Source organism: Cebus imitator, unplaced genomic scaffold (genome assembly GCF_001604975.1).
Source record: "Cebus imitator isolate Cc_AM_T3 unplaced genomic scaffold, Cebus_imitator-1.0 Scaffold54, whole genome shotgun sequence".
NCBI lineage: Eukaryota > Metazoa > Chordata > Mammalia > Primates > Cebidae > Cebus > Cebus imitator.
The window spans coordinates 3657951-3667701 of record NW_016107369.1 but is presented as its reverse complement, the minus strand read 5'-3'; positions in this window follow the sequence as shown (position 1 = coordinate 3667701).

Below are 9751 nucleotides of genomic sequence, written 5' to 3'. Positions count from 1 at the left end.
AAAAAAAAAAAAAAAAAAGTGAAAGTATTAATTATAGGAAATGTAGATATTTCAACCGTTTAGCAACTGAGACCAAAAATGGGATTGGTTGGATATGCTGAGAGCAGTTAAGTCTTTACTCATTGGGTGTAAGTCAGTTTTCTGGGTATTCCATTGTGAAAGGGAAAAGATAAAAATAAATAAAGAATAAGATTGGACTGCTACGAACATATCAAATATGTGCCTAAAATCCAAAATTTATTCAATAATTGAATAAACAAATTATGTTACATTCACTCACTGGAATATCAACAGTAATCAGAAGAAATAAACTACAACTGTACTCAGTAGAAAAAGTATAGAGAAAACCAATGGAGCAAAGATAACGGATAAAATCAAAAGATCATTCTTTTACACAATCAAATCCATAAATAGAAAAATCTATAGAGACAGAGAGTAGATGAGTGGTTGCCTAGGGCTTGAGAGAATGGATAGATATTTGCGGGATCTGGCTAAGGGGTGGAGAGTTTATTTTTGGAGTAATGAAAATGTTTTAAAATTGATTGTGGTGATGGATGTGTAACTGTATGAATATGTTCAAAGCCATTATATTGTACATTTTAAATGGGTCAACTATATAGTATATGAATTACATTTTTATTATATATTTTTATTTGTATATATTTATATATATATATATATTTTTAACTTTATTTAGTTATTTAAAAATGAAGACAAAATTAAGGCATTCCCAGATAAACAAAAGCTGAGAGAAATCATTACTAGCAGACCTGCCTTATAAGAGATACTAAAAAGAGTCCTTTAGGCTGAAACGAAAGGACACTAGACAGTAACTTGAATCCACAAGAAGAAATAAGGAGCACCAGTAAAGTTAACTACATGGGTAAATATATAAGACAATGTAAATGTATATTTTGTTTATAACACTTTTTCTTTCCAATCTGACTTAAAAGATAACTGCAAAAAGTAATAACTGTAGGTATGTATTGATGTACATGTAGTAAATAAAGTAGTAATTTTATGACAATATTAGCACAAAGGAAGAGGAGGAAATTGGAGTTATAAAGAAGCAAAGTTTTGTAATTCTAAAAATTAAATAATCTACAAACTTAAAATTAAAGTTTGTATCCATCTGAACTAGATTATTCTAAGTTGTTAATTGTAACCCCCATGACAACCAGTAAAAAAAAAAACTCAAAAAATATAATAAAAGAAATGGCAAGGTAGTTAAAATAGTACACTAGAAAATATCTATGTGACACAAAAGTCAGCAGTAATGGAGGAATGCAAGCACAAAAAAGACATAAGACGTGTAGAAAACAAGTAGCAAAGTGGCTGATATAAATCTTACCTTATCAGTAATTACATCAAGTATAAATAGATTAAATGCTCTAATCAAAAGATAGAGACTGGCATAATGGATAAAAAAGATAATCCAACCAAATGCTGTTTATAAGAAACATACTTTAGATTCAGGCTGGGCACAATGGCTCACACCTGTAATCCCCACACTTTGGGAGGCTGAGGCTGATGGATCACAAGGTCAGGAGATCGAGACCATCCTGGCCAACATGGTTAAAATCCGTCTCTACTAAAAGTACAAAAAAATTAGCTGGGCGTGGTGGCGCATGCCTGTAGTCCCAGCTACTCGGGAGGCTGAGTCAGGAGAATTGCTTGAACCTAGGAGGCGGAGATTGTAGTGAGCCGAGATCGTGCCACTGCACTCCAGCCTGGCGACAGTGCAAGACTCTGTCTCAAAAAAAAAAAAAAAAAAAAAAAACATACTTCAGATTCAAAGACGTAAATAGGTTGTATGTAAAAGGATGGAAAAAAACATACATGAGGCAAACAATTAAAAGAAAGCTGAAGTAGCTGTGTTACTATCAGACAAAAATCAACAAATGTTACCATGGCAAAGAAGGACATTTCACAATAATAAATCCATTTTAAAAATTTAGCAATTATAAATATATATGCACCTAACAATAGAGTTCCTAAAATAAATGAAGTGAAAACTCATAGAATTAAAGAGAGAAATAGACAATACAAGAATAATTGTTGAGGCTGGGTGCGTTGGCTCCTAGCACTTTGGGAGGCCAAGGCAAGTGAATTACCTGAGGTCAGGAGTTTGGGACCAGCCTGGCCAACATGGCAAAACCTTGTCTCTACTAAAAATACAAAAAATTATCCGGGCATGGTGGTGGATGTAATCCCAACTACTTGGGAGGCTGAGGCAGGAGAATCACTTGAACCCAGGGGCAGAGGTTGCAGTGAGCCGAGATCATAGCACTTCACTCCAGCCTGGTTGAAAGAGCAAAACTCTGTCTCAAAAATTTTTTTAAAAGAATAATAGTTGAAGACTCTAATACCCCACTTTTATTAATAGATGGAATGACAGAAGATTAACAAGGAAATAAAAAACTTGAACCTAAATCAGACATTAATAGAATATTCCACTCAATAACAGCAGAGCACACATTCTTCTCAAGTGCATCACGAAACATTCTCCAGAAGAGACCACATGATAGTCTCAATAAAGTCATAAGGGTTGAAATCATACAGAGTATGTTCTCCAATCACAATGAATAAAATTAGAAATCAGTAAGAGAAAATATGTGGGGAATTCACAACGATAAGAATATTTTAAAATACACTTATAAAGAACCAATAGGTCAAAGAAGAAATCACAATGAAAATTAGAAAATACTTTGAAATTAATGAAAACAAAAACACAACATTCCAAAACTTATTTAGTGAAGCTAAAGAATGGCTCAAAGGGAAATTAATCATTACTTATAACTATATTAGAAAAGAAGAAAAATTTCAAATCTGTAACCTGATCTTCCACCTTAAGAAACTAGAAAAAGATCAAACTATCCCAAGGGAAGCAGAAGGAATGGAATAATAAAGATAAGAGCAGATGACATTGATTTGCCCAATAAAAAATAAAAATAAAAAAAGATAAGAGCAGAAGTAAGTAAAATAAAGACTATAAAAATAATTTTTTGAAATGAAATAAAAAATAAAAGAATGGAAATTACTGTTGACGTTACAGAAATAAAAAGAATTGTAAGTGAATACTGTGAATAGTTGTATGCAAATAAAGTGGATAATCTAGATGAGATAGACAAATTCCTAGAAAGACACAGCTACCAAAACTTAAGAAGAAATAGAAAAATCTGAATAGACTGAAAATAAATAAAGAGACTGAATTAGTAATCAAAAAAATTGTCACAAGGGAAAGCCTGGGACCAAATAGCTTCACTAGTGAATTTTATCAACGTTTAAAGAAGAATTAACACCACTCCTTCTCAAACTCTTTCACAAAGCAGAAGTGGAGAGAACACTTTTCAATGTGTTCTATGCAGCCAGTATTACTCTGAGACCAAAGCTAGATAATAACACAAGAATATTACAGGCCAATATCTCTTATACATACAGATGCAAAATTCTGGACAAATTACTAGTAAATTGAATCCAACAACATATAAAGAGGAATATACATCATGGTCAAGTGGGACTTATCTCAAAAAATAAGACTGATTCAACATATAAAAATCAATGTAAATATACCGTATTAATATAATAAAGGACAAAAAATACATAATTATTTCAATATACAAAGAAAAGACATTTGACAAAATCTAACTGCTTTTATTATTAGTAGAAGGGAACTTTGCTAACAAAGAGCATCTATAGAAAACCCACATCTAGTATCACGCTTATTTGTGAAAGACTGATCAAAATATTTCCCAGTAAGACCAAGAACAAGACAAGGATATCCACTCATACATCACTTCTATTTAACAGTGTGCTAGAAGTCCCAGCCAGGAAAATCAGACAAGAAAAAGAGATCGAAGGCATCCATGTTGGAAAGAAAAAAGTAAAACTATCTCTATTTACAGATGAGATAATCTTGTATATAGAAAACCCTAAAGAATCCATCCCCCCCAAATATATGTTTTTACATATTATTACATTCAATATGTATCTATTAGAGCTAATAAACAAGTTCAATTAGGTTGCAAGATATAAGAGCAATATCAAAAACTAATTATATTGCTATACTATAACTGGCAAAAATAATACAAAAATGAAATTGAGAAAACAATTCTATTTATAATCAAAATAATTTATATAAAAAAGAATAAAATAGCTAGGATGAAATTTAACCAAAGAAGTGCAAGCCTTATACATCAAAAATTGCAAAACAAAGAAGACTCAAACAAGTGGAAAGATATCCCTTTTTCATGGGCTGGAAGACTTAATATTGTTAAGAAGGCGATTCTTCCTGAATTGCTCTACAGATTTGAGGTAATGTGTCATTTTCCAGCTGTCTTTTTGGCAGAAATTGGCAAGCTGATCCTATACAATTCATAGAGAAATTCAAAGGTTCTGAGTAGCCTAAACAATCTGGAAAAAGAAAGTCAAAGGACTCACACTTCCCAATTTTAAAACTTACTACAAGACAGTGTGGAGCCAGCATAGGTAGAGACATATATATCAATGGGAGAGATCTCAGAGCCCAAAAATAAACCTTCACATTTGATCCATTGATTTTTGACAAGGGTGACAAGATCATTAATAAGGAAAGAATAATCCCTTCAATACATGGTGCTGGGACAACTGGATATCTACATGCAAAAGAATGAATTTGGACACCTACCTCACACCATACAAAAATTAACTCAAAATAGATTTAAATGTAAAGCATAAAACTATGAAAGTCTTAGAAGAAAATGTTGATGTAAATCTTTGTAAGATTGGGTTAAACAATGGTTCCTTAGGCATGACACCAAAAGTATACGCAACTAAAGAATAAAAATAGATAACTTGGACTTCATCAAAATTTAAAATGTTTTACTAATGATATTATCAAGAAAGTGAAAGACAACCACAGAAAATATTTGCAAAATACCTAACAAAGATCTAGTATCAATAATATATAAAGAACTCTTACAACTCAACATTTTAAAAAATCCATTTTAAAAATGTGTGAAGAGTTTGAATAGACATTTCTCTCTCTATATTTAAACGTATGGTCAATAAGGATATGGAAAGAGTTTCAACATCATTAGTCATTAGGCAAATGCAAATCAAAACCACACTGAGATACAACTTCACAACCACTAGATGATCATAATAAAAAAGATGAATAACAAGCATTGGCGAGAATGTGGAGAAATCGAAACCCTCAGATATTGTTGGTGGGAATGTAAAACAGGGCAACTGCTGTGGAAAACAATCTGGTAGTTCCTCAAAAGTTAAACACAGAGTGACATATGACCCAGCATATCCATTCCTAGGTATACCTAAAAGAATTGAAAACATATGTCCACATAAAAACTGTATACACATGTTGTAGTAGCCTCATTTTTAAGAGTCAAAATATGGAAACAAACCAGACTTTCATTAACTGGCGAATGGACACTGTGTAGTGTATCTATACAATGCATGCATATTGGGCCATAGAAAAGAATGGAGTACTGATACATGCTACAACATAGATGAGCCTTGAAAGCATCATGTTAAGTAAAAGAAGCCAGTCACAAAAGGACACATATTTTATGACTCTATTTATATAAAATAGCCAGAATGGGCAAATTCAGAGACAGAGAGTATATTAGTCCTTTCCAGGAGCTGAGGGGGAGGGGAATGAGGAATGATTGCTAACAGGAACAGAGGTTTTGTTTTTTTTTTTTCCCCAGGGTGATAAAAATATTCTGAAATTATTCTGTACACTGAATTGTGTAATTTAGAAAGGTAAATTTCATGGTTTGTGAATTACATCTCAATTTTAAAATGCACTAAAGAAGTATGAGCAAGTAGTGTATCCCAGGAATATAAGGTTAGTTAAACATTCAAAAATCAGTTATTGTAACTCATCATAATAATGGAATAAAGGAGAAAAACTATAAAATTATATCAATAGACTCAGAAAAGGCCTTTGTTATTTTGTTAAATGACAAAATTCAGCACACATTCAGGATGAAGGCTCTCAACACATTAGAAATAAAATGGAATTTTCTCAACCTGATAAAAGAGCATCTACCAAAAAAACCTATAGCTTATATATATTTAGTGATAAAAGACTGAATGCTTATCTCGTAAGATCAGGAACTAGGCAAGGATGTGTATTCTCAACACCTTTATTCAACATTAAACTGTACAAAAAGGCAAATGTGTCTGGGTGCAGTGACTTATACCTGTAATCCCAGCACTTTGGGAGGCCAACACAGGAGGGTCACTTGAGGCCAGGGGTTCAAGACCAGCCTAGGCAGCATTGAGAGACTTCATCTTTACAAAAAATAATTTTAAAAATTAGCTGGGCACCTGTAGTCCTACCTACTCTGGAGGCTATGGAGGCTGAGTGAGAGGACTGCTTGAGCCTGGGAGCTTGAGGCTGCAGTGAGCCGTGGTCGCACCACTGTACTCCAGTGCCTGGGAAACACACACCAAAAAATAAGAAAAGGCAGATAGGTTGGAAAGGAAAAAGGAAAACTGTCTTTATTCACAAACAACATAATCGTCTAAGAAACCCTAAGAAATCTACAGAAAAGCAACGAGAACTAACAAAAAAATTTTCCAAGGTTGCAAGAAAACCCTTTTAGGTATACACCCCCAAAAAGTGAAAGCATATGTCCCCCAAACGACTTGATTTGAATATTCACAGTCACTGTATTCAGAACAATCAAAACCTGGAAACAATTCTGTTGTCCAGCAATAGGTGAATAGATAGCAAATTGCCCTCAGAGGAGGCATCTTTGTTTGGGCCTTGTAGATACAGAACCTTTACCTTATGGAGCAGGAGAGCGTGGAGATGCAGGCATGGGAAAGGTAAGAGACACTAATCCTGGCCTGGAGATGTCCAGCTGAAGAACAGAGAACACTTGGTTGGGAGGTAGAGACTTGAGTTGCTCAGCAAAGGAGGAATGAAGGTAAAAGGGCTGTGAAGCTTGGGAGCAGTAACAGAGAAAGCCCAGAATGGAAGGGGTAGACAGTCACAGAAGCCATGAGAAAGGTGACTTTCGGAGGAAACCTGTAGAGAATTTGTTTTTTTAAGACAGAGTTTCCTTCTTGTCACCCAGGCTGGAGGTCAATGGTGCGGTCTCAGCTCACTAAAACCTCCGCCTCCTGGGTTCAAGTGATTCTTTTGCCTCAGCCTCCCAAGTAGCTGGGATTACAGGCATGCATTACCATGCCCACTAATTTTTGTATTTTAGTACAGACCAGGTTTCACTATGTTGACTAGGCTGGTCTCAAACTCCTGACCTTAGGTGATCCACCTACCTTGGCCTCCCAAAGTGCTGGGATTACAGGCATGAGCCACCATGTCCTTCCAGGAAGAGGATTTTTAGAAAGTTGGCATGTGATGTTATTCCCTTGTTTCCTTTTCTTCTTTCTTTCCTCCCTTCCTCCCTTTCTGTCTTTCTCTCTTTCGACAGGGTATCTCTTGTTGCCCAGACAAGAGACAGTGCAGTGGCATGATAATGGCTCACTGCATCCTTCATCTCCCAGGCTCAAGCAATCCTCCCACCTCAGCCTCCAGAGTAACTGGACTACAGGTGTGCGCCACCACACCCAGCTATTTTAAAAATTTTTTGTAGAGGTGAGATCTCACTATATTTCCCAGGCTGATCTTGAACTCCTGAGCTCAAGTGATCCTCCTGACCTCCTAACGCAGCCTCCCAAAGTGCTGGGATCACAGGTATGCACCGCCCCACCCGGCCTTATTCTCTTTTTTCAATGTTTCTATTGAATGAGACTCTATACTTGGATAAGTCCAGTTTTATATCGGTTACATAAATATAATGGCAGTAATAGCTCATAGGCACTATATGCTTACTAGGCACTGAATTGCACTAAGCAATTTGAACACATTCAGTGTTATGAGGTGGCACCATTATATAGATGAGAATACTGAGGCAGAGTTTTAAGTGATTGTTCAAGATCACATGGTTACGAAGTGACAGAGCCAGAATATTTGATTTCATATTTAAACCCAAAGCTAAGAAGCTGTTTTCCTGTTCCCAGTTTCTTCCTTGACCGTGGCTCTCTCTGTGTCCTGTCAAGGTTGGGTGGGTGAGGGAAGGATGCTGAAAAGTCATTTGGTTCAGGCCTCACATTTTCAAAGCACTTAACTCCAGTGAGGCTATATATCCAGCCTGAGATACTTATTTTTCTGAGATGAAATCTTCCCTGTCACCCAGGCTGGGGTGCAGTGGCACGATCTCAGCTCACTGCAACCTCCACCTCCCGGGTTCGAGCAATTCTCGTGCCTCAGCCTCCTGAGTAGCTGGGACACAGGCACGTGACACCACGCTGGGCCAATTTTTGTACTTTTAGTAGAGACAAGGTTTCACCATATTGGCCAGGCTGGTCTCGAACTCCTGACTTCGTGATCCACCCGTCTTGGCCTCCAAAGTGCTAGGTTTACAGGCATGAGCCACCACGCCTGGCCCACCCTGAGCTATTTTGCCAGGAGTAAGAGATGGGGAGATTCACCCGGATTTTGAGTCACTTTCCATTTCTTGATTCTACCACCTCCAGAGATCCAGGAATTAAGTACTCGTATAAATTCCATCATTTCCTGGATGTACTATAAGTACATTACTTTTAAAACAGGCCACATTTTTGTTAAGCTCATTTTGATATATCTTCATTTTTAATCTGATGGGAAACTAAAAAATGGAGTGGCCTCTCTCTCAACCTTTGAGAGGCCTCAATCGCTTTCCTGCTGTCTGAAAGGTGCAGGCAAGAGGAGGCCCTGCAGGAAGCCACTCTGATGCCCACTCCGGCTGCTGCCCGTGGCTGGCTGGATGTGCTGTCAGCATCACCACATCTCCAGGTTGAAGTAGGTCAACAACCTGAACCCAGAAGCTACATGGAGCAGAGTGCATCTATCCAGAAATTTCCTGAGCTTCAAGGGGGTTTATGAGGAGATCAGCAGGCCCAGACTGACCAAGAGAACAGGAGCTTTTGGAGGCATGTTATTTGATCCTGTGGTTCTCACCTGGGGCAATTTAGCATCCCCCCCCATAGGACATCTGGCAATTCTAGAGACATATTTTTATTTTCACATTGGGGGGTTCTGCCAGCACCTAGTGGGTGGAGACCAGAGAAGCTGCTAAACACTGTACAATGCACAGGATGGCCCTCCACCACAAAGAATTATCCGCCCAAAATGTCAAGAATGCCACCGTTGAGGAAACGTGTTCTAACCCTCTGGGCTGGCCTCATGAAGGCCTGCCACCCACCTCCTAAAAGGCCTCCTCCAAGGCTTAAAGTGGAGAGGGCTGGACTGTCCGCCACTCTGCGGGGGGATTTCCCCGTCATCACCTGGCCACCCACTCTGGCCCCCTTACTGGAGGGCTCCGCCCTCAGGTAAATGTTTTCCCTACTTGTTTGGGAAACTTTGAGAAAAATCCCCTTTAGCCATCTTCTGAGCAGTGAAGATGTACCATATGTGCTTTTTCCACCAAAAAAACATTAAAGCGGCTAGGGGATTTTTATTATTTTAGCTCAAATAACTAAATAGTGGCAGTTGACTCCTTCAAAGGCCACATACCCCACCATCAGACTTCAAATGGGCGTTCAGATGGAGCTCAGAAAAAAAATTAAAAAAAAAAAATAAAAGAGTGGGTTTAGCATCAGTGGATGGGGGAAGTGGAGATAACCTGGGAATTCTGGCCTGGTGGGGCAGGCGACAACAGACCCAAGGCCTCCCCCAACCCCCAGCGTTCAGCCCCCT